At 30.2% G+C, this 6,947-nt stretch overlaps 1 long non-coding RNA gene across 4 annotated transcripts; it reads left to right on the top strand.

Moving 5' to 3' along the window:
- Nucleotides 1-462: 462 nt before the first annotated feature.
- On the top strand, nucleotides 463-6,117 carry LOC144998064 (uncharacterized). 4 transcript variants are annotated; one of them, XR_013660095.1, is made up of 3 exons: nucleotides 463-727; nucleotides 1,545-1,708; nucleotides 5,347-6,117. It is a non-coding gene; the product is annotated as an uncharacterized LOC144998064 (long non-coding RNA). The 4 variants fall into 4 exon arrangements; XR_013660093.1 differs by lacking the exon at nucleotides 5,347-6,117 and adding an exon at nucleotides 3,436-4,997; XR_013660096.1 differs by lacking the exon at nucleotides 5,347-6,117 and adding an exon at nucleotides 1,820-1,967.
- Nucleotides 6,118-6,947: the final 830 nt, after the last annotated feature.

The raw sequence follows: 6,947 nt of genomic DNA, 5'->3' as shown, positions 1-6,947 counted from the left end.
TGTGCGACTAAAATGAGATGATGAAATGATGAAGTTATCTAACTAGATACTAATATAAATTCTAAAAGAGTTAGATAAAATGATAAAAATATTAAAAATAGAGACCTAATGTGGACAAAATTAGAACCTTATTATACATCATAAACGGTTGTAACAACCATGTTGGTGTAATATGTAAAAAAAGATGTTAGGGACCTAATGTGAACAAAATTAAAACCTTATTATATTTTTTAAACGGTTATAACAACAATATTGGTATAATATGTAGGAAAAAAAACCATTAAGGACCTAATGTGGACAAAGTTAAAAAAACCTTATTACTCTTCTAGGTCATTAACCCAACCCTTTATATTGTAGTTGGTGTCGGTATGAAATTACTTCTTTACCCTTTTTAATTTCATTTATATTTTTCTTTAATTAATACTATTTAAAAATAAAAAAAAAATATCACCCCACCAAACCCTCTTCACTAGCACCTTCTTCCTTCACTTCACTGTACCTATCGACACTTGATGCAACCACCCCGTACTTTGAACTTGAACATAAGTTCCAAGAGATAGGATTGGAGGGAGGTTCTTTGTTTCTTCTTTGTAACTTCGTTACCCAATTATTGGTTTTTGTAATGGTAATTGTAGTTTGATGAAACATGTTGAACAAGAAACAGGGGAAGAGAAGTTGTCTTCTGAAGTTGTATACAAACACAAAATGGCAGCCAAGATTGTTAACGGTAACTACCTTTCATCCCTTAATTTTCATATATGTTATTTTGATTATGACATTTATCTTGTTTTTCTGTTGCCCAAGTGTGATATTTCGTATTTATGCATTTTTTTTTTAAATATTGAGAATCGCTAAATATTCAAGAATGCATACGACGTATATATCTTCACTCCAATCATGTTATCTTTTTGTTGCTTATAAGGATCAGCGAAGGATCAATTTGCAATGCGATTAGTGAAATGTATTGTTATAGGGTTAAACAATCAAAATGGGTACTTAGGGTTGAAACAATCAAATTGGGAAAAAGAGGTCAAAGTTTATTATGGAGATATTTTGGGCTCTAATCACTAGTTATGTGATTTCTTTCTGATGACTGATTATCAATTTTTTCATAATCTTGAAATTCACATCCAACTACCTTACATAATCTTGTTGGGTGAGAAATTTAATTAATGGAATAAGCCAAGTATATAATAGTTTTTGTGTATTTTGAAAGGGAATTTGTATGATTGTATTCATTATTTCATTTGCTATACTTGTTGAGAGGTTTCAAAGCAATAAAATGAGTTATTTACTTTTTCTTTTTATAACTCTATTTTGATATTTTTTGGTATTTCATTAATTTATTTATTATAGTAAATAGTTACTTCTAAAATGATAAATAAAACTTTTTCATAATATATTTTCGATGGGCATGAAATATGCTTCTATGTAACTTATTTAGTGTTATCATCATGAATTGATTATTTTTTTATTAGATGCAAGTTTATATACTTTTTTTTTACTTAAAAGTTAATGACTTTGATATGGGTTATATGTATTAGAAATGCAAGAAAATGATTGGTTTTGGGGTGTCATATTGATGGTTTCATTGTTGTTGTGGTCCATAAACATGTCATTCGGGCTTCAACAAGGAGCAGCTGATGCTATTGTTGCTGCAAAAACCACTGCTGAAGTTGCCTTAGGGCTTGTAAGACTTGGAAAAAAGGTAATTTATCTGACATTTCATTAACATCGTTATTTGTGTTTCTGTCTTTTGAGGGGTGCAATTTACTTTGATCTTTTCATCTTTTTTGATACTAGTACATTTTTTTATAAGGAATGATTTCTCCAATGATGCAAGTGCTTAATGAACTATGGAGTTCCTCCTCTAATGCTTCTTATAGTCATAGATTCATCTCATGACTTTTATAATGTTGTAAGAAATTGTTGGCTTCTAATAGTTTTCTTTGTTGGTTCTTGTTTTACTTCCTATGATGCTTTAAATAGTCGTAGTTACACTGATAACAATTTTCTTCCCCATTTTAAGTATCTTCTGGTTTCCTTTTATCCACTAGAAGTCATTTCCTTCGTAAGAAATCACTTTGTCAACATATTTCCTACAAACCTCATTTACTTGCAGTATTCTCTAGTAAATAGAGTTGGTTTTTAAGGCTTTTATAGAAACTTTTAATTAAGTGCTCTAATCTATTTTGTGAATGATGAATATTTGTCAAAAATTATTTAAACAAAATTACAAATGATGCTTATGTCATAGTTACTATGATGTGTCTTATGATTGCCATAAATATATTATATTGTTAGTGGATTTATTTATATTTTTTTATAATTATATCCCAAGTTTTTTTTTTGTATGTACGTAAAATTAATGTGTTTGCTCCTTTTTTTTAATTACAAAACCAAGATGTGACATAAGCCTTTAAAAAGGTTGTTGCTGCATATGAGTACTCTAAATTGTAAAATTGTGGAATGGAAGAAGTTGGGCGGTGTAACAGGAGTGGGAAGAAAAACCATAGAAGAAATCATTGTGATTAGGTCAAATAAATCTCAATTAATTATCTTTCTATTATCTTTATATGGAAAGTAGAAAACTAAAAAAATCCAAAAAAATCAACCTATATCGGTAAGTACGCATCATGTAAAGCACACAACTTCTCTCATCTGAGGCTTCCGCCACAATTAGAACACCTAAGGTCGCACATCATATAACCTCGAGGCATATGCCTCAACCGATATTTAAAACCACAGTGGTATGCATGATGTTACTTATTACAACATATAATTTACACTAGAAATGAAGTGTTGAAGTTATTTTGGGAATGCGCATCTTGAACTGATGTTTTTTCTCTCATGTCTTTTCTTTTGACTCCTGACTGTTGAAGTTTTCCAAGCGTTAATCTCAACGTCATCAACGGTTTTAGTAGGCGTCCAATCTCGGAGTTTATGTGATGTGATGCGTTATGTTCTGCCCAAAATTAGTAGAACTGTGAATTTGATATGTGCAACCAAAGTATCTGCTTCAAAAATGCCCAATATTTATTCAATTAATCAAATTTATAAGGATAAAAACATAACTCTTATCAAGATTTTTATGAAAAATATGGTATAACTGCAAAAACACTTTTTTCACACTCAACCAATCTTGATGCATCGTATTTTGCTGGCACCTGTCAATAATTAAACCCATAATCCATCAATTGAAATAAGAAATTGAAAGATAAAAAAAATAAAAAGATATAGAACATATCAACACACTTACACCTAATTGAAAAGGTCACAAGCATGATCAGAAAATCTTGGTTTTATAAAACTTAACACGTGGGAACACCAAGTGACTGTATTATTATTCAATTGCTCTTCTTTTAAAGATCTTGCTCTGAACCCACCGGTACGTTTTGATGGCTAAGAATGTTCTTCTTTTAAAAATCTTTATAGGAAGAGCAGTTGAAGAAGATCGTCATTTGAAGTTCCTATGTGTAAATGAAATGTTAAGATGTATAAAACCAAGATTTCTAATTTGTCCCCTTTTCAACTAGGTGTGTAATTGTGTTGATGTATTTTATATCTTTTTATTTCTCAACTTTTTATTATAATTGATGGATTATGGGTTTAATTGGTGACATGTATGTGCAGTGAAATATGATACATTAAGATCGGTTAACTGTGTGAATGATGTTTTTTTTTGCTGCTATATCCAGTTCTTAATGAAAAATTTTGTAGGTGTTATATTTTTATCCTTATAAATTTGATTATTTGAAGAAATAGTAGATAAAGTTAACCCTTACAGCATTTTGGGCGCCTATGCTTTGGTTGCACATATCAAATTCACGGTTCTACTAATGTAGAGTGCATCACATTGTATAAATTGTAGGATTTGCAGCCTACTAAAACCGTTGATGAACCTGCGATTAACGCATGGAAATCTAGCTTCGGTTGTCAAGAGCCAAAAGAAAAGACAATATAGAAAAGATATTAGTAACAGTTGCGCATTCATAAAATAACTTCAACACTTTGTTTCTAATGTAAATTATATGTTGCAATAAGTAGCACCATGCATCCACCATGGTTTTAAAAATTAGTTGAAGCATATGCTTTAATTGCAATAGAAGCCTCGAGGCGGTAGGAAAATGTATGTGAGGCGGCGCCTCAATTGTTCTAATTGCGACGGAAGCTTTAGATGAGAGAGGGGTGCGTTTTAGTTGAGGCGTGCTCACTTGATTTTTTGAAATTTTTAGCTTTGTATTTTCTAGATAGAGATAATAAAAAGATAAATATTTGAGATTTAAGATTTATATGGCTTAATCACAATGATTTCTTCTATGGTTCTTCTTCCCGCTCCTGTTAAACCACCACAAAGCTTATTCCCTTCAACAATTTTACATTGTTATGCAACAACCTTTTAAAAGGCTTCTGTCACATCTTGGTTCTGTAGTAGCAAAAAGAACAAACATATGAATTTTTTGTACATACAAGAGAAAACTTGGCATATAATTATCAAAAAGTATAAATCCATCCAATAATCGTATAATATATTTATGGAAATCATAGGACGCATCATAGTAACTATGACGTAAGCATCACCCGAAATTTTGTTTAAATAGCTTTTGACAAATATTCATCCTTTAGAGCAAAATAGATTGAAGCACGTGATCAAAAGTTTCTACAAAAGCCTTGAAGAGCAACTTTATTTACTTGAAAATGCTGCAAGTAAATGAGGTTTGTAGGAACTATATTTACAAAATGATTTCTTACGAAGGAAATGACTTCCAGTAAGGATAGTAAGGATAACAGAAAGCCATAAGATGCTTAAAATAGGGAAGAAAATTGTTTATCTATCAATGTAACTATGACTATTTAAAACAGCCTAGGAAGTAAATTCATAACACATAAACCCAAAATTGTTTCCCTGCAATTACTTGTCTATGAGCTAAGTCTTTCTTGAAATACAACTAAGGCCATTGTAAGGGTTTTACTTCACTTATTCTTTGTTCTTATGTTAATATTTTATGGATTTTAGTTCCCCTTTTCTGCAATTTATTTTATGTCTCTATAAAGGTGTTGTCGGTTTTTATGCATTTATTATGTTTTTAAGAATTTATTATGTCTTTTCTGTTAAATTATTTATTATTTGTATGTATTTATGTGTGGTTATTTGTGTGTTGATTTGATATTAAAATTTGATTTTAATTTATTTATGATATTTTAGACCTTTGTGATAATGACATTAGGAATGAATAACCAACTTTGCCTTTAAAGAAATTTCTATTAGGACATTGTTTTATGAAAAATTTACCCAGTTATGCATATAAAATTTAGTGTTTATATGTATTTGTTGTAATTGGGTAGGTTTTTTGAAGTACAATGCTATAAAAAGATGTTTGAAAGATACAGATGAAAATACATTGTTATTCACCGAAAGCATATGACGTTATATAGTGGTTGAGGGGCGAGGTGATGGAAGCATCAATGCAATTTAGGAATCATCAATTGGTGAAAATAGTTTTTTTAACAGCCGGTTAATGGTTAAAAGTTAGTATCATCAAGTTGGTAAAATTCACAAACGTTTGGATTCGAACCCGAGATCTCCAACCTAAGATGTAGCTTGTGAAGACGGAGTGATTCCATTGTAGTAGATTAAGCTTTTGTGGCGGTGTGTGATTTCTTAATGGTTCTTGATAGCGTCATTTGGGGACAATCAACTACACAATTATACAATGATGTATAGTGGTTGAACTCTACTCCAAAAGCTTAATCTACTACAATGGAATCACTCCGTCTTCACAAACTACCCGCCCCACCCATGGTTTGATCCATATGAACACAAGAAGTATTTAATGCTAGACTTTATTACCATGTTTATTCTATTAAAAAAAACTATTCATATTTCTAAAAGTTTAAAATTCATTTCTATTTATAGAACATAATTTCTTTTAAGAAAACAAAAAAAACAAAATTTCAAATGCAACATACTTTCCCGACTATGAAACAAAACAAAGTTTCTTAAATACTAGGAGTGAGCATAGTTTGATAGCCCTTATGTTTTTCAACTAAAACCAAAAAGTGAAAAAAAAAAAAAAAAAATTGGGTGTTAACTTTTGAAAAACCAATACATCATTCTTTTTTGGTTCCGGGTTCTCATTTTATTTTTATATTCTAGGTTTTTTTATTGACAATGTTGATAAAATTTAACAAAAACGCCTAATTTCCTAAAAATATGATAAAATCGAGGCATATCATTTTAATTTTCAATAGAAACCATAAATAAATGATAATTATTTTAATTTTTAACATTTACATGAAATGACATAAATTAGGGCATTTCAATTTTCTTTTTTAAAGTTTGACAAAAATCGTAAAAATTAAAGTTGGTAACATGTACACTTGTACCTGGTATGACTACATGGAGACCATTTCATAGTTTTTGGCTATTTGACTATTTCGTTCAAAATTTCAATTCACAAACATTATACAATACTATTAGCTAATAATGTTGGATCAAATACTCGTGCTCCAATGCTGATTCCTGGAGAATATGACCAATGAGAGATCTATCTGTATTCAATCAGTGAAGATGTTTAGAGATCCATCACAGTCGGACCCATAATGTTGAATCTATAAATATAACTGCTTGTTTTATGGCTTCAGACCACGATGATACAACTTTTTCTGTTGATAGGAAGAAAATTCAAAACGATATTCATTGCAGAAGTGACCTCATGTATGGACTTCCACCAAACATCTTTGTTCATGTTTAGAAAAACAAAATCACAAATATACTTTCCAAATTCGGTGATTTTAAGCAAAAGGATGATGAATGTTTAGATCAAACCGTTGAAAGGTTCAGTCAAACTCAAAAGAAATGGAATCGAAAAGGGTCAACATGAAATTATTGTTACTTTTCTGCTTTTTTAAGGAATGAATGAAAGTTAATCACAATAATGGTGAAA

This window comes from Lactuca saligna, chromosome 5, assembly GCF_052625555.1.
Source record: "Lactuca saligna cultivar CGN05327 chromosome 5, ASM5262555v1, whole genome shotgun sequence".
Lineage (NCBI taxonomy): Eukaryota > Viridiplantae > Streptophyta > Magnoliopsida > Asterales > Asteraceae > Lactuca > Lactuca saligna.
Note: the sequence above shows the minus strand (reverse complement) of the source record. Positions and strands in the feature narration are given on the sequence as shown.